The sequence below is a fragment of the Eublepharis macularius genome, chromosome 4 (genome assembly GCF_028583425.1).
Source record: "Eublepharis macularius isolate TG4126 chromosome 4, MPM_Emac_v1.0, whole genome shotgun sequence".
Lineage (NCBI taxonomy): Eukaryota > Metazoa > Chordata > Lepidosauria > Squamata > Eublepharidae > Eublepharis > Eublepharis macularius.
Window position 1 is genome coordinate 136,869,902 of NC_072793.1, and position 18,684 is coordinate 136,888,585.

Below are 18,684 nucleotides of genomic sequence, written 5' to 3' on the forward strand. Positions count from 1 at the left end.
TTGACACTTGAAACAAGAAGACTTGAAACTCTGTAAGAACTGATATACTGCTTTTAGGGCTGCACTTATATTATATGTTATATTATTCTATAGATTCCAATGGAAATCAGTACTGGAGAGCCTTTTGTAGAAAACTGATTTGATGCAGCAGGCTGGTTTTGGCCACCTGTGGTATTATCTTCCTTAAAGCTGATAAGAAACTGGGGAAAAGGACACGAATGGGAAAACATCCCTTCCTATCCACCAGATTGAGACTCATTGGCGCCCTTGAAAGTATTATGCCCAGAAGAAAGTAGGTAAAAGGTTAGACAGTGTCCTTCCAAAACGAGGGCAGAGGAAAAAAAACTGTGAAGACCGGAATTCCCCCAAATAGAGAGGCCAGCCCAGAATTGCATCTTCAAATCAGAACTGACCCTAGATATGTTACGAGCCAATAAGATATTAAATATTGGATTACTGTAATATTGTTATGATTATCTGAAAGTATTAATTGCCTGTATTTCTATTGTAATTTTGATGAGCTCAGGACACAAGGAGACCACCTACTCCTGTGAAAATAGGCTCCTCCATTGTTTAAATTAAACAATCATATATTGCTTCATTCTACAGGACTCCGTGGTGTGTGTCTCTTATTGTGATTGGCGAGAGGGACACCTAAGGCACAAGTTTGTGCATAACATTACGCATGCAGGTGGTGCTTAACCCTATGCTGCAATGGGACAAGATTCACCAGCAACTATGGTTGCAACTTAAGTTCCCAGCCAAACCAAACCTGCGTGACTGCTCTGATAGTGGCCACTTGGTGCAGAAAAGCCAGAACATGCAGAGCACTCATGTATCGACGGGTCAGTTGGTTCAACCCTGGCTCTTGTGTTGGGATTATAGCTCACAAGAGGTTTCTCCAGAAAGGCATGCAGCTCTAAGCACCAATGCCCCATCTGTTGTGGCCTGCACTCATTCACAACCTGCCCTTGGCAATCAAGGAAAGGAGGCAGGCGGGGTGGAGGGGTCGGGGGCACCCAGTCTTCGACTGGAAAAGCAACCCAGCCCCATAAACCTGAGGGTTCTTGAGCGTCTATTGTTGGCCAGGAGGCACATTTTTTGTTGAATGGTTTCAAGTTAGGTTTCAGAATCCAATTCAAAGGCCCCCAGGTTCCCTTTGTGTCCATCAATTTACGTTCGGTTGTGGGCATGGAGGAGGTGGTTTCTAACAAAATAGCTAAGGAGTGCACAGAGGGGCGAGTGCTAGGCCCTTTTTCTGCACCTCCTGTTCCCTGTTTGAAAGTTTCCCTTCTGGGTGTAGTGCCCCAAAAAAGCTGTGGGATAATTCAGGCTCATTCATCACCTCTCCCACCCCAAAGGGGGATCATTGAATGATGCCATCCAGGAGCATTTATGCTCTCTACGGTACACATCCTTTGAGCAGGCGATCAAGATTATGTGACACTGTGGGGTTGGTGCGCAAATGGCCAAATGCAATATCAAGTCTGCATTTTGCCTTTTGCCAGTTCATCTGGAGGACTTTGAGCTGCTCGGTTTGAGGGCCAATACTACATGAATAGGGCTCTGCCGATGGAGTGTTCTATTTCGTGTGCGGCCTTCGAGCATTTCAGATCATTCCTTGAATGGGCCTTGCGATCCCAGTGTTGGTGCCGGGACACAGCCCATTACCTGAATGATTTCCTTCTTGTAAGGCCAGTTGGAGGTAGGCAATGTGCCCAACTGTTGAAGGGATTCATATTGTTGGCTGAGGAACTGGGGGTCCCACTGGCACACGAGAAGACGGAGGGCCTGGCATCTGTGCTCACCTTTTTGGGCATAGAGCTAAACACGGTTTGACAGTCTTCACATCTGCCAGCGGACAAGTTGGAGGAGCTCCATGCCCAGCTGGCCTCCTTCAGGGTAAAGCACAAGGCTATCTTATGGGAGCTTCAGCAGCTTGACAGGCACTCGAATTTTGCCTGCAGGGTTGTAGTGCCTGGTAGAGCATTTCTCCAGTGCCTTTGTGATGCAATGGGGGGCCTTAGGTTGCCCCATCACAGACTGAAGATCACAGACTGAAGATCAAGGCCACCTCTATGGCAGCAGCGATGGGTTACCCAGGACTGGTCATACAGAAATAGGACATTGGCGGTCTGCTGCTTTCCGTTCATATGTACGTCCCTTGGATGGTTTTGTAAACACCATTTTATTTTATTTTATTTTCAGGTGCTGTGGCTCACTGTGGAAGGGTGAGTGTCCTTATATGTGGCCACAGCATGGTCTTTTGAGTGGCCCATCAGGTGAAGAAGATGCTGATCGGCTCTCAGCTTGGCCTCAGCAGGTGGGCCATGGTTCAATGGCAGGGTCGGTGGGGCCTGAGGTGGCCAGGCCTCCTGCTGCTGCTGTTTGAAGGGAAGAGAGGTCCACAGCTGGACATCCTGGTCATCCACCTCAGTGGTAATGATCTTGGCCTGGTAAATGGTAAGGCCCTCTCTTTACAGGCCATGGTTGACCTGCAGTTTATTGCCAAGCGATAGTGTGGCACCTTGATAATTTGGTCGCTGAGTGTGGCGGGAAGCCTTGGTCCCTGCAGGGATTGAAAGGGCAAGGCATAAGGCCAAAAGAGCCCTGGAGAAAGCGTTGGGGATGGTTTGGGAATTTATCTGCCCCATCCCAATATAAGGGCTGAGGTGGCTGACCTCTTATTGTAGTGATAGGATCCACCTGTTGGTGGCAGGCAATAATGTTTTCCTGGATGATTTGTGGCAAGCACTTAGGTTGGCCATAAACCACCTGTGGGGTGCAAGGGCCTAGCTGTAACCATGGCAGGATAGGATAAAATGAGTGGGCCAGTGACCCCCTTGACACATTCCCATTAGTTGGGAATTTGGGGTCTGTCAGGAGCAGCTGGTGAGGCTGTACGACTGCCAGCTGTGAGGGCAGACTGCCTGGTGGGACCCCTGGACAAGGCTTCCCCCCAGGCTCTACAGCTGGTGGGGGTTGGAGCTTTAAAGGGGAATCACTTGCCTGGCCGCTGGATCCCAGCCATCCTTTGGATGGAACACCCCTGGGGCAGTGAGGGCTCTCCCAGACAGGTCAAGGTGAGGTCCAGGGGAACTCCAGGGCTTGACCTGTACTGCAGTTAGACCCCTTGCCGCAATGACAGGTTATGTTGTAGTCAATAAAGTGGCACTTGTTTATACCCCAACCTTGTATCTGTCTTTTATTTCAACTGGGGGGGGTGCAATACAGTCCCTCCATAACACTTTTTCCATTAATCATGGTTGACTGGAAGTTACTCCACCCATTTCAAATATATTCTGTCTTCTGGCCAACTAGCAAACACATATGTAGCTCAGCCCTTCTTTCAGATACAGATTCCAGAGTGCAGCCCTAGTTGAATTAGATTCCAAAGCTGGTTCTCACTATCAAAGTTTCCTCAGATTTCCTTGTGTGTGTAAAGGGCCCTCAAGTCACACCTGATATATGGCAGACCCAGCAAGGGGGCTTTCAAGACAAGTGAGAAGCAGAGGTGGTTTGCCATTACCTTCCTCTGCAGAGTCTTTGTTGATGATGTCCCATGCAAGTACTGACCCTCCAAGATCTGACAAGATTGGGCTATACCATGCTGCCTTCCCTCTCCAACTTTCTTTGAATTTATGTTATTTTCCCCCAGATACAGATCAGCCTATGAAATTGGAAAGTTCTCTTTTGTGTTCCAATCTAATTTTGTACAACAGAACAGAAAAGCTTTAATAGACACCAAGACTACAGCAGACATCCTTCTTTAGCCAAAGCTACCTTTGTAAATGTATTTGTCTTCACATTCCAGAGATACTTGTGTGAAAGCATAACAAAGAGTCTTACTGTGTTCTAGAGTTGAGCTCTGGCACACAAAAAACTGGTTATGACTCTTAGCTCCATTAAAGCACTGGGAAGTGATTTAGAAATCATGATGATAAAATCATATAACCCTAGACCACCTAATAAAACAAATATGCTTGCTTGCTTCTGCAGAAGCCAGCACTTCTATATGTCCAGATGCAATGTAGATGGCAAGTAAAAGCATGCATTCCCCACCCCAGAGTCAGAAACACATTTTATAGACAGGCATTATCACTCCACTCCACCCCACACCGATTGCTTTACCAACAGATAAAGCATGAACTCCTTCCCGACTTGCAAATTAATTCATTTCCATCCAGAATGTCTAAGCTTCTGGCAGTGCAATTCTAAGCAGTTATAACCTCCTAATCCCCTTGACTTCAATGGATTTAGAGGGATGTAACTGTTTAGGATTGCACTGTGGATCTGATGAAGACACACCAGTTTAGGAGAACAGGAAAATATCAAGTGTCAGCAGTCAAGGGCACTTGCCCTTGCAAGATACTTAACACAAAGTTCCATTATCAGAGATGAAAGACAGTGTGTGCGGCCCATCCTGAGTGCTTCCCCCTTCATGCATTATTAATTAATTTATTGTTACAGTTATTATCATTTTTATGAAGTGTGCTGAAGCTCTACTTATCCAAGATCAGCTAATTTTTAATGAGCCCTTCTATCACCCAGGCTGCTTCCTTAACCAAATAGGATGACTTTTCTTGAAGCGTATGTGACAAAGGACATTTCGATGCTCACATTCCTTACAACTCTAGCATGAAATATCTTTGGGATTCCAAAGCACACAAATGGATACCCTTATGGCTGAAAATCTTCTTTTTTAAAAAAATAAAGAATATCAGCTCTTAAATAGCTAAGAGCACAGGAAGAGACCCAATTGAGTGTCTCATCATCAACCCAATGAGCTCGGTTGGTGGTTACATGGGAGAGGGGTTTTTCAGCGGCAGTCCCACAATTGTGGAACTCTCTCTCCAGGGAGGTGCATCTGGTCCCCTCACTCTAGTGGAAGACTGCTTTTTAATGTATTTTAACTGTGTTTTAACTCTAATTTTTAACTATTTTAAAATGTTGTTTATATTTTATACTGTAAGCTGCCTTGGGATGAAAGGTGGTTAATAAATATTTTAAACAAACAAAATATGAGAAAGGATTTCTGAACACCCATTTCAGCATAAATTGCAGATTATACAACTCCCTGGAAAAGAAGTTTTTCAAACAAGAGTGTCTGAAAGCCATCTATGTTCTCCGTGATTTTATAGCACATTTAGATGAAGGGAAACCTTCATAAGAATGAATGGACTAAGGGTTCATACTCTGGTCAAGCAGATCGTGGGTCACTTAAAAGGTCTGTGCTTCTGCGAACTGTTTAAATACTACCAGGAATTTGCAAGTAAAAGAGGAAGACCAGTGAAAGCAAGCAAAATGAGAGAGAGTGGAACAACAAGGCATGCACAAACACATCTCAGAGTGAATGACCTGGTCAGAGAATAAATTAGGTTGTATGCAAAGCAAGCTGTGTATATAACAAAATATGCAAGCGAATTCGGGTTTTGTAGGGCACATCGTTAAAAATCCAGTTGAATACTCCTATTGTTATTTGCTCTCTCTCGTTCTCTCTCTACTTTCTCCCACCGTTGACAATTTATTTGATACTTTAATGATACTGCTCATTTGGCCCACTGGCCTTGAGCAATGCCACACTAAATACAACAACAATAAATCATTTTAAAATGACCTACAATTTACCACACTTAAAATCCTTTAAATTTAATCACATGGGAAAAAAATTGGCAATGACTAGTGTAACTTGTAAATGCATGCCTTCCAAAAGTTTTTTTTTAACCTTATCTGGTATTGACAGCTCCTCATTATTATAAAAAATGGGAATAATCCACAGATCTCCCACCTTTGGAACCACCCTCTCATTTGGAGTCTGATAAGAGCATTCAACATTTATACAGATCTTTTAAAAATAAAAAATAATGTCCTGAGAATTTAAGAAACTTCAGATCATGCGTACTTCCAGTCCAGCATCCTGTTTGCAACAGTGGTTAGCCCAATATCTTACCAAAAAAATATTGCAAAGGTAGGAGAAAGCAATCAAGGAAAGCTTCACTCCTATCCCAGAATAGGTTTACTTGTACAGTCAAAGTAAGAACCAGCTGTCTTCAATAAGTTTCCCAATCCTATGTTTGTGTGTCTTCTGTGCATTATTTATTTATTTAAAACACTTGTATCCTACCTTTGTTCTACATGATCCAAGGAACATTATGGCAAATATGCCAGTGGTATAAACATTACATAAAAATAAACCACAGAAAATTATCCAAGTTAAAATTATCAGTCAAGCCAGACTCACCAAAAATATAGATCATCATCATTCAGATTTTTTAGATATTTATACTCTTCTTTTTTTCCAAGTAGAGAACCAAACTAGCTTGTAACACAATTCTCCCCTCACTTCACAACAAAAGCTGCCTAAGGTAGATTCAGCTGAGAGTTGGTGAATAGACCAAGATCACCCAGTGGATTTCCATGGCACAGTAAGGGTTTCTAACCTGGGACTCAAAAATCCTGATCAGTACTCTAACCACTGCACCACATTGACTCTCCCCCAAATAAACTTATTTTATACTTCCCCCCTAAAAATCAGTAACAATATTGGCATGCCATTCCATAACATTACAGCTGCTCCCCACAAAGCCCAGACTAATAAATGCATATGCTCTGCTGAAGGCAGTTTATTCTCTGACTCTGAGCTGAGAGAAATTGATTGATCTAGTTGCATGTGATAGGGAGATGTGGCTCCTGTCTGCAGAAGATTCTTCAAAGGAGGAGAGCAAATCATGGAGAGGCAAAATGGCCAACCTCTTTTGCAGGTGAACACTTTGATTGGGCTCACTGAAGACAATTTTTGTAATAAGTAGGACTGAGTCCAGTGGCACCTTAGAGACTAACAAGATTTTGAGTGGGTAAACTGAAGCTTGGGGGACCCTCATGGACACAATGCCAAGAGGCACAGGGATAATTGCAGTGGCGCAGGGGGATTTGGCAGAATTGACCCCCTTTCTATTGTACCATTGGAGGAACTTTAACTAAGCATGTTCTCTACTAGTACAAGAGGCAGAGAAGGCAATTCATTTGATTCTTACTCACTGGCTCCTTACTCGTTTCAGCCCCCTTTACTGTATGACACGTTTTCATAAAAGTTCTGCAACCCTCACTATTACTTTTTGGGTTTTGCAGGAGGTTGCTAGGGGACAATGAAGTTGAGAAAAATATAAGGATGCTGCAAATTTTTGGAAAAAATATGTTCAACTGTTGAACTTGTTGGAAGATGCCAGTCAAATATGAGCCTGTTGGTTCATGTCAAACAGCCCTGAAAGCCAGCCAAATACATTTGCATCAGGTTTCTGTAAAAAAGATGCTGCCGATGCAAACTACTTTAGTGTCTATTTAGACCAATACCAAGTAGATTTCTATTAAAACAGCATTTCTTTATGACTAGTTTATATGACTGATGACTGATACAATTGTCTATTTAAAAAACTGCCTGCTGAGTGGAGCAGTTACCCAACAAGGATGGGTGGGGGTAGTAGAACGTGACTGGGCTGTGTGAGAATGTGCATTGCACAGTGTCATTAAGAAGTAATACAGTGAATCAACCTGCCAAAAAGCCACAAACAGGTCAATAGTCAAACTGATCATTAAACTCAGCTCCCTATCTGTGACCAGTATGCAGGATACGAGCCAAATAGCCTGGTGCTGGGGCATCCTTAGAAAGATCTCACTCACACAAACTTTGTGTACTGCTAATTCATTTAATCTAACCCAATACTTTTCTCTCTGGCAAAGTACAGTTTGAGAATGTCTACATTATCCAAACATTTTGCAAAATGAATTTGGCAGTTTGTTAAAACTGCCAAAGTAAACTTCAGGCATATGAATGAGGATGGCCATTTTTGGCTTTAATCCTTCACTGTTAACAATGGTTGCCATGCAGGATAAAAGAACATTCAGTAAATGATATTTCAAAAGCAAGTTACAGCATAAATAATCAGCATGAAATTCAAGGATTTAGCAACATGGTTCTCATCAAGACAGAATGTACATTACACACCGACACCTCTTATTGAAAAGAAGACTTAAACTCAGTCTCCCAACTACACTTCAGTTTTTGGAATTATACTCCGTATTCAAGAATGCTGAAAATTAATAAATGCATTTTCTAATGATGATGAGGGATTCTTGTAATTTGGGCTTCCACTGTAAAATTGCCAGAGACAGAAAGAGAGAGACTATTGTGGAGACCATTGCAGAAAAGACATTAATTGCAGATAAATAATTTTGTTGTGTCAGGCTTCATCTTTCATTAAATAACCATTTTGGCAGTGTCATCAGCCAGACAAAGGCTTTGTATTCAATGGCCTTTTAACATAAAACGAGGTGCTTTATGAAAAATCTGAAATCCACTGCTTCCTGGCCAAATCTTCTCAAATGCTGAGCATAATTCAAGTGTCCATCAGTTTTTCCTACAAAGTAACTATTACCAAAGGGTTTTCTTTTAAGCAAAAATTCTTTCTGTAATAGACGTTCTATTGAAGCACTCAAAACTGAGCTGAATTAGTAAAGCAGATTTCACAGTTCTCTTGACTTGGCAGATATTGAGCCAAGCAAACTCTCTACTAGGATAATAAGGAGGGTGCACTGCACATGGCTCAGCACTGATCCCACTGAATTCATCCCTAATACTCCAACAGTGTGCACTGGATTCAAATAGCACACAAAGCCGTACAATGAAACTATCCACTGATCTTCCGTGACATTTTTAGATATTTCTTAGCAGATTTGCACATTTTTCTTCTGCATAGAGAAATTTGTGTTATGTACAAGACAACAAGGCAGTCTCAGCTCTGAATGATGCCCAATTCATATATTGAGCTATTTTCATGTGCATTCGTTCGGATGTGATTTCTAAACTAGTTTTAATGAGCTCACAATGCATTTAACTGGTTATTGCCTTTGACAGTTTCATTGCTATGTGTTTAGATCAAAAATAAAAGTTTTAGTACCATCCTCAGCAAAGTTCAATGAATTTAGAAGGGCAAAATCCTGTTTAGGATTATATTGTTAATTCACACTTGCTGTGCCCCATTTCTAACTTCTAATTTTATTTATTCGTGATTGATCTCTTATAAGAATAACCCATTTTATTTCAGCCACAGCCCTGTTCTTTAGTAATTAATATTTTGCAGGACTTATGATTAATGGTAGCCAAAACAAAAACAGCTAAGAATAGCATGAGATCTTAAACATTCTCATATACAACTTTCTCCTTTGCATAATGAACTGCAGTGGAATCATACTTTCAGCAAGCAAGAATGTCAGTTTTTCTTGCATGGCAGAACAGAACAGAACTCCCAGGTTGTAAAGGTTTCTGTGAAAGAGGATAAAGAGCCATTGTTTTAGGGCCTTTTCAGACAAGCTTTTTAATCCATTTTGGTACCTGATGGAGAACAGTTTTGGTGGGGTTTTTGTTTTTGTCACACTCTACACCCGACAATAGCCCTGCAGAGAAGATTAGCACATCAAGCACCAATCCATATGCAAAAGAACCTCCTCAGGAAACAGTGAAGCCTCCCGCCATTAGCATTCCACACCCTGGGAAACTCTTACAGGATAACTCAGCTCAACCCCACCCCTCCTGAGTAGATATAAATGACCTGCCAACATCTTTCCCACACTGTGACACTGAGAGATCTCTGTCTTTTGGTGCTACACCTCTGAAGATGCCAGCCACAGCTGCTGGCGAAACGTCAGGAACTACAATGCCAAGACCACGGCAATACAGGGTTTTTGTTTGTTTGTTTGTTTTCATTTCAGACAGGCAGGCTCTTTAAACCATTGCCAATTCAGATAGCTAACAGGTATTTTTCCTTTCATTTCAGACCTCTTGAAAGGCAAACATTGTCATCCCATTTTTTAAAAACCATTTTTCTTCAGTTTTTAAAAAATCTCATTGCGTTTCCAAATCACAGTATATATGACTGACTGAAATGTTCATAGCACTTCATAATGGTCTGCTTTATGTTTTTCCTGCTCTTTTCTCTTTTTTAAAATGGGCAAGCAGTTTATCAATATATTGATATACTGATATAGACAAAAGATGGTGGGTGCTGCAGGAAAACGTGTGACAAAGCAGATCCATTTGAAATTCAAAATCTGATCCAAATAAAGTGTGCATCATTCACAGAGTCTGTCTGAAATTTCCGAAAGAAATTATCCCAAACACTGGGGACAGAAAATTATTCAAAATGGGAAAATGTCTATGTGTGAAATCTCCCCCAATCCACCATGGAACACTCTATAGATAAAAACAAATGGGAGGAACATCAGCTTCAGCAGAATAGGAGACCTTTATATTAACCATAGATGATAAATAGGTAGATAACCTATCATTAGTTATCTAGTATATTTTTATCTTGTCCTGCCTCCAAGGAGCTCAGGATGGTACACGCAGGGCTAATAGGAGGAGGAGGAGACTTGGGGAATGACTTCGGCAAGTCATGCAAGCGGCTTTCACATTATTTTTGTGTGATTCTAATTAGTATGAAAGGGGTCCACATAGAATATCTGTCTGGGGGTCTGCAGTGGTTCTCAGCAGCCCTGGATGTGTACAAGGTTATTCCTTCCCTTAAAGGATTTTTTTTCTAATACACTGTTAGTCCAGAGTTCTGCAAGAGACATTCCCTTAGGGCCAAACACATTGCATTTTCTGTATAATCACCATGATCATTGTGGCAGCAGGATGACAGCCATGAGTTTACCTGTGGGAACTCAATTTAGAAGTGCTGAAGGGACCCAATTCCATTCAGGACAACTCTGTGGAGGAACGAAGTGCTCTTGCTGTCTTCCTGTGCCATTGCTTGATCCCCAATAGACCTAGAGGTGCTATTTATTCTATTGGAGGGCTATATATGCAAACATTTGGTGCGTATTCAGCCACCCTGACAGGGCAAATAACACCACCACCCCTGAGGCCAATTTGGGTCATGAAAATGACAGGAGTGGAGGTCAGGGACACCTTTTCCCTACATACCACGGTACAGATTCAAACTGGTTCCCTGAGGTGCTTCTAAATTGAGTTCCCATGGGGAACTGTTATATGGCTGCAAGTAGACTTGCCAAGTGTCTGGTTTTTACCCAGATAGTTTGGTAGTTGGGAAGACTATCTGAGGGGAAAAGTTCCACAAATACAGGACACCTGGTCTCTTCCCCTCCCCCTGCTTTCAGACAGCTAGCCCAGCCAGCCTCCTGTATGGCACTAGAAGGAGTGGCCGGGCAGCCCAGGTGTCCTCTTGTGAGATGACAGAGGGAGTGGCCAGCCTGGCTGGCTGGCCTCCTACATGGCACCACCCAGGAAGAGTGGCCAGCCAGTCTGGCCAGCTTCCTACATGGTGCTGGGGGAGTAGCCAAACAGCACACCCAGAAGTAGGGGAGGTGTGATATCAGCTCTACCACTAGTGACATCACCACAACAGATCAGAAGCACATGCACAAGTAAAAGAAAAATGTAAGTTCCATGCCCCCCCCCCCCCACCCAGGACCCGGTATTCTTTCGAAAACTGGCAAGTCCCCATAGTAAGGTTGTAGATGTAATGTATAGTTTGGAGCTAAATCACACATAATCCAATCACCAGTTTTCCATGCATTTTGTTAATGGATAATAACTAGTATAAAACATGGGCAATACAAAATATGGATAATGACAAAACATGAAGACTAATTCCTCTGTAAAATCTAGTTCACAGATCAAATAAGGAAGAAGGAAATATTCCTACCAGTATGTTCAGCTCTTTTTTCCAACCGTGTCTTCAATGAATTTTCAAATCTGATTTATTTTGCTCACTCCATAGCAACTTCATACAAGCTGAAATACATAAGCAATAAATGAGAACATAACAACAGCCCCACAATGTTACTGTCAGTCTTTGCATGTGGCTAGTAATGACTAATAGTAAATCATCTCTCTCTCTCTCTCTCTCACTCTTCTCATTTCCTTTGCTTTCCTTGTTGTCTGAATAACAACCATTTTGATGTATTTCAGTAACTGAAATTATAGAAACTGCAGATCTTGACTTTAGAATGTAAAACAATATTGGCTCATAGCCCATTTTAAAATGAAAGATGACAATAAGTGGGTTATGGAGGCTGCCTGGGCAGCTTGGCCAAATGGAATTGCAAAAAGGACAGGCTATTTAAACCATATATGGTATCTATTGTCAGACATGTACTGGAAAAACTGCCCCACCCAAAGGTGGGATTAACTGATCACCATTTAGGAGCAAGCCAGAATTTGGGGAATTTTCTCAGATTGGTTGAATGCAGTCTTTTTCCACAGCTTCGACCCCTGTTGGTTACTACACTCTCAGTGTACCTTAGCAATTATTTGCAAACATATATGTATTTATTTTACAAAATTTATATTCTGTATTTCTGCTATCATAAGGGCCACCAAAGACACATAAAAAACCATTATAATCAACCAAAATACGTTATTAAAAGTTAAAACCAGAGCATAACAAACATTAAAAGGCATTAAAACAACAACTAAAACATTTAAAACAATTAAAATGTTGGACATTGTTGCCAAGTAGGCCCACTCCCCTGCTTTAAGGCCTGCCATGGACTGTGTTAAAGTTTCCTGCGTTGCTGTTTTACTGCTACACAAAGATTTGCCTTGCACGTGTGTGTTCTGGTACACGTGTCAGTTTCCTGCCTGAGTGTCAGTTACCTTGCTGCTGCAATAGACTGTGTAGTTCACTGGCTCCATGTTTGGTTTACTGCACAAAGGACTCTTTTTCCTGGGCAACCCTGCCCTGACCTGTATCTGGACTTCCCAGTGTGTGTGTTTGGACTTTTAGTACAAGTGTGCCCCGTGCCTGCATAGCCATCTACCACGGACCGTGCCTGTTCCCTGCTTTGGACTATGTATTGTGTGCTGTTTCCCCTGCCTCCATGGAAGCCTGCCTCATATGGGCCCAAGCCGCTGCTAGCAGCCGGGCGTCTGCCGGGGAAACCTCCAGCGAGCCTGGCTAGGCGCTCCCTGGTCAGTTCCCGCCTGGAGCCTCCCGCGAGCCGGTCGCCGAGCTTGCCCTCGCTACCGGGCAGCCTGCAAACCAGCCCCAGCTATGCCCAGCCGGCATCCATGTTCTCAGGCACCCAGAAGACCCAGGGAAGAAGCCTGCTTTGGGAAGCCATTTCGGCGAAGCGGGCACACCACGTCCGCAGCGAGAGTACCTCGCCCCGCTCTGCATATCTTAGGAGCCGCCCTGGAGAAGGAACTAAGTGCCGACCATCCCAAGCACTTAGAGAATGCATCTCAAAGAAACCTCCGCATTCCAGAGCTGATGACATCAGGACAAGCCCTGTCCGCTGGAACATCCTTTCAGCCCACTTGGATTTCCCCCTCCCTCTTTTGTCCCCTCTTCCTGAGGTGTCACTTATCACGATCTGATTACCAAAGTGGCCCATCCAAGCCATTCAGTAGCCCATTAGAACCTTTGTTTTAAACTGTGAGAACCACCAAGTACAGCACTGGCCCCAGGGTACGTTTTGGGGTATTTAAGCTGGTCTCTCAGACCACTCGGTGCTTAGGCCATTCCTATCCAGACCCCCCCCCTTGCTGTCCGTGGCTCGTGCCACCCTATCCAGAACCCCTTGCTGTCCGTCTGTGGTCCCAGTACTGGCATTGGGCCACCCTCGCTGTTGTGTCTCTGCTTCGCTTCAGGATAAGTGAGTATTCCCTCTACCATTGTTGGGAACCAGCTAATGCGAAAGTCTCTGTATTTCCTACTCTGTATTTCTTAGATCTTGTATGTTCTCTTGTATGCTTGTGCAAGTTTAGGCTTACGCCACACTAAATACACGTGTCTGGAACTTATTTGTAGTCTGCCTCTTTTTCACTAGAGTGTCTGGAATCGGGACCTCCGTAGACATAGGTTAAGATTCGCGCTAATTTTAAGTTACAGACTGCTATAGCTAATTCCCCATTATAATAAAGAGCAGTTCTGGTAACAACATGAAGGAGGGATCACTGAGGTCATGCCAAAGGAAGCAGAAGCTGACAACAGACGGGGACATATGGAGAGAGTTCCAGAGTTTTGGTGCCACAGCCGAGATTGCCACCCTTCTAATATGAGAGAACAGAGGCACCAGAAGCAGGGCCTCTGAAGATGACTAAAGTGGTTGAGCAAGATTGTACGGTTTATAATTGCTAAAGTGTATTGAAAATGCATTATCAAATATATGTGAAAATAGCCTAAGGTTCTAGCAGGATGCCTTTATGGTGAGAGAATCAATGGACACAAATGTGACAATAAAAATAGCTACATTCATAAAACAGTAGGAGGAGGGGAGTCTCATCTTCCTGGATGCAAATATAGATGTTAATGTTCTACCGGGGGGGGGGGGGCTTCTTCAAGGAGGATATACAATGCAAAAGTGTTGAATTTGAGCTGATCAAGAAATTAACACCTTCTGTCACCCAGGCTTAAACAGAGACTTGAATTTCCTTACTCAGAATAATTTCTAATGACTCAACAGAAACCACTTTTTTAGAAACTTTAATTGGTTCTTTTGGTGACATACCAGTTTGGTGTAATGGTTAAGAGCAGCAGGACTCTAATCTACAGAACCTGGTCTGATTCCCCACTCCTCCGCTTGAAGCCAGCTGGGTGTCCTTGGGTCGGTCACAGCTTCTAGGAGCTCTCTCAGCCCCACCCACCTCACAGGGGTGATTATTGTTGTGGAGATAATCATAACATACTTTGTAAACCACTCTGAGTGGGTGTTGAGTTGTCCTGAAAGGCGGTATATAAATAGAATGTTGTTGTTGTTACTGTATCTATTGATGGTGATTTTTTTTTTATGCTTCACACTGCTTCTTCCTTAATTCTTGATTATCCTCCTTAATTACACTTTTGTTTATCTGCAGGAAAGAGGATGGGACCTCTGACCTTCCTCACTATCCATTATGTGTTAGAACCTGATCAGTTCTAGTCCCTCACACAATGAATCACACCTGATTTATGACAAGAATCACACCAAGACTCTTTTTGCCCCCAGCTCTTCCCTTTCTCCCCTTCCCTTCAGTAATGTTCCCAATAAAAATGTGAGAAATTATTTCACAGAATCACAGACTTGGAAGGGGCCATACAGACCTTCTAGTCCAACCCCCTGCCCAATGCAGGATAAGCCTAAAGCATCCCTTCCTCTTCTTATCATCAGAAGCGAGCTCTGCCTCATGAAAGCTCCTGCTAGAATAAATGTGGCTAACCTTTAAGGTGCTACTGGACTTCTATTTTATTTTGCTACAGTAAACCACTGCTATCCCTCTGGAATTGCCCCTGGCTCATTGGCAGGATTAGGTGCTGTAAGTCTACAAGTGAGACTTGCAAGGGAGTCCCACCCGTTTTGTCCCCCTCCTTCACTGGGCTATCTACTTACAAGCCTGCCTGCCCACCAGCTGCCAACCTGCAAACACTGTCAACAGATGTCTAGTTCACAAGGTGAGTGTTGGTGGTGGCTCCAGCTCCCCCTGCCATCCTGCAGCACTGTCAACCTGGCTCATGCAACAGTGAGTCTAGCTCTCCCATCCTCACACCTGCTTTTCTGTGTGCCTGTCTGCCTGGCACATGTGGTGGCAGTCCCACCCATCCCCTGCTCCAGGTCACCTAAACACCTGCCTGACACATGTGGTGGTGCTTCCAGCTCACACTCTTTCTCGGCCATCCACCCAGCTTAGGTGACGGCCATGGCTCCAACCCCTCTGCCTTTCCCACAGACATTCCAAAGGGGACTGTGATGGAATGCACTTAAACATAGGTTTCCTAAGTGCAGCATTCAGAGAGCTGGAAGGGAAAGAGTTAACAATTGCTTGGAAAGAAAGCTTGATTGACAGGCTGTTCCTGCCTCTCTCTGACTGGCCAGTCAAAACCAGTTTTCAGGATGACAGTTGGTTGCTGACAGATTTTAGAGTTCAGGAAGAGTGTGTAGGAGACTCTGGCAGGGAAAGCCAGATAGGTTTACCTCTGGCGTGATGGAAAAGAAATCTTTTGCCCTAACTGTAACATCATTGTTTTGAGGAAATTCTAGTTAAGAATTCCAGGTTTAAAAGCCAGCTGAAGCTGAAACCCATTTACACAGCCACAATAGAACTGGGGATGTGTTTTTGGTAAGAGTGAGTAAGTGGAGATGCCCATTTAAGCCAAGTGAAGAAGGGTAATTCTTCTTAAGTGAAGATTAACTTCTCCCCAGTGTCTAAAGGTGGGTTTGGCTCTGAGGAGGACCCCGGGTCTGTTGTAAAGGGAAAACTAACATCAGGAAACCTGAGTTGTAAAAAGGTACTCTGTGAAGAAACATTTCTGAATATTAAACAAAACGCCTCTCACAATTAAGGATCAAGACCATAGAAGCTATTTCAAGAAAACTATTTTGCCTGTGACTTAAAGAGTATTCTGTTCTACTAACATATTTTTCCTCAGCACTTTAATTCCTTGACTGCCCTTATTCCATCCTTACACAATAAATAATTATATAAAAACCACTCATATTGTACTTGAAAGATTTGCTTTATTGCATAGTGATTACTTTGTTTAGTTAGTTGGTCATACAGCCTGGTTACTTTGCTTCTGGTTTTGCTAACATGACTCTCTTGCTTTTTTGTCATCCTTATTCCATCCTTGCCTGTTCAATAAAGGTGTTGTTTATTATGAGTGTTATACAGTCTCCAGTGCCATTTCCAACACATAGGAAGAGGGCTCCTGCTTTTCCCCCTATCAATTCTCTGGACTGGACTAAAAAGTCAAAGTTATAATTGCTTATCAGGGTGGGACAAAACAAACTTTAAAACCACAAATAGAGAGATGCTACTTGTGGCTGCTCTGCCAAAGCAAGCAAACTTGGATTTTGACAGGGAAATCTGTCTTAGACTGGGGAAACAAAAGGCAGGGTCTGTCATAGGGACACTACACAGACAGCACATTGGAGATATTTAATCCTCCTCCATTTCACTTTTTTTTCTGCAAAACCTGTGTTGTTCCCTGGGTTTGCAGAAGAATATTTGCTATCTGAACCTGGCCCATTCTCTTGCCCTCCTGATATGAAGAAAAGCTTCAGGTATAAGATTTAGATTGGTAAGCACCTCAAGGCATTTAAGGATGGGCAGAGGTACCTATACTAACCTGAGATGATGAGCTCAAAGGCTTGGGAAGGGTACATTTTCAGCAGTGGAATAAACTCATATGCTCACCAACACTGGGTGTTGCTGACTAGCACGGTTCAGTTTGCAGGCAAGGAGAAGGGAGGCTTGGTTGCTTTTTAGCTTTGAGCCAGGATAGGACTACTTATGTTGGTGAACACATCAGGTAGCCTTTTAAAGAACTCACTCTAAGGGGAGGGGCAGTAAGAGCTAATACATTGCAGTTTAGCTATGCAATAACAATAAATAAACCTTGGTGTACCTTGGCACAGAAACACAGGCTGATACAATAATGGAACACAGAAAAGAACCTGATTTCCCAACTGAACTAATTTTGGGAGAAGTGAACCCTTAAGGAGGTAATGCTTCAGTTCTTAGCAGCCGCAAACTCCTTGCATAGCTTTATGCAAACAACGGTATCATCCTTCTAGTTGCTATACAGAGAAAATAATGCTGGTGTACCTTATTGTAATGATAACAACAAGGTAATCTATAGGAAGTACTTTGAAAACTGAAAGTACTATACAAATGTTAATTATTAGTAGTAACTATAATATCATATAAATCTAATCTGGACCCAGGAAAAGAAGATTCTACTTTTTAGATGATTTTTTTTAATGGTTTACACTTTGCCAGAGTATTGTCTTATGACTTCTATTTCATGTTGTCTGCTAAAATTGCTTCAGCGCTATTTTAGCACTTTTAAAAATTCTAGTTTGTGTTGTTTTTAAATTGTAATGGGTCCACTGCTAATTTTTGGTTGATTTTTATTACCGATGGAGTATCACATCATGAATAACATTAATAATAATAATAACATTTGATTTATATCAAAATAATAATAACATTTGATTTATATACCACCCTTTATGACAACGTAACACCCACTCAGAGCAGTTTACAAATATGTTATTTTTATCCCTGTAACAATCACCCTGTGAGGTGGGTGGTGCTGAGAGAGCTCTGGAAGAGCTGTGACTGACCCCAGGTCACTCAGCTGGCTTCAAGTGGTGAGAAATCAAACCCGGTTCTCCAAATTAGAGTCCTGCTGCTCTTAACCTCTACACCAAATGGGCTCTTAATACTGAGGCACACCATTGGTCTATCAGTATTATCTAGTCTGACTGACAGTGACTCTCCAAGATCCAAGGCAGAGGTCTTTGATATCATCATCTACCACATTCTTCAAACTGAAGATGATAAAGATTGAAGACCTTCTGGGTGTAAAGTAAATGCCCTACCACTGAGCTACAGACACATTCTGTCCTCCCTGTTTTATATATGATGGTCGGTTTATTTTTCAGTTGATTTTTTTTACTTCGTTCTTTTTACTTGAGCAGCTCTCTTGAGAAGAAGCCTATAAATTTTCCCAATAAATAAATTATCCAGTTATTACCTGCCCATCCTTCGGCCTCTTTAGGAAAAATAAGTGAATTCTCAATCCCCACTTGAGACATCAACTTGCGCATAAAAGGAGACCCAGGAGTTTATTTCTTTAAAAAAAAATTATTTCTCATGTTCAGTTGATGATTTCTTCCATC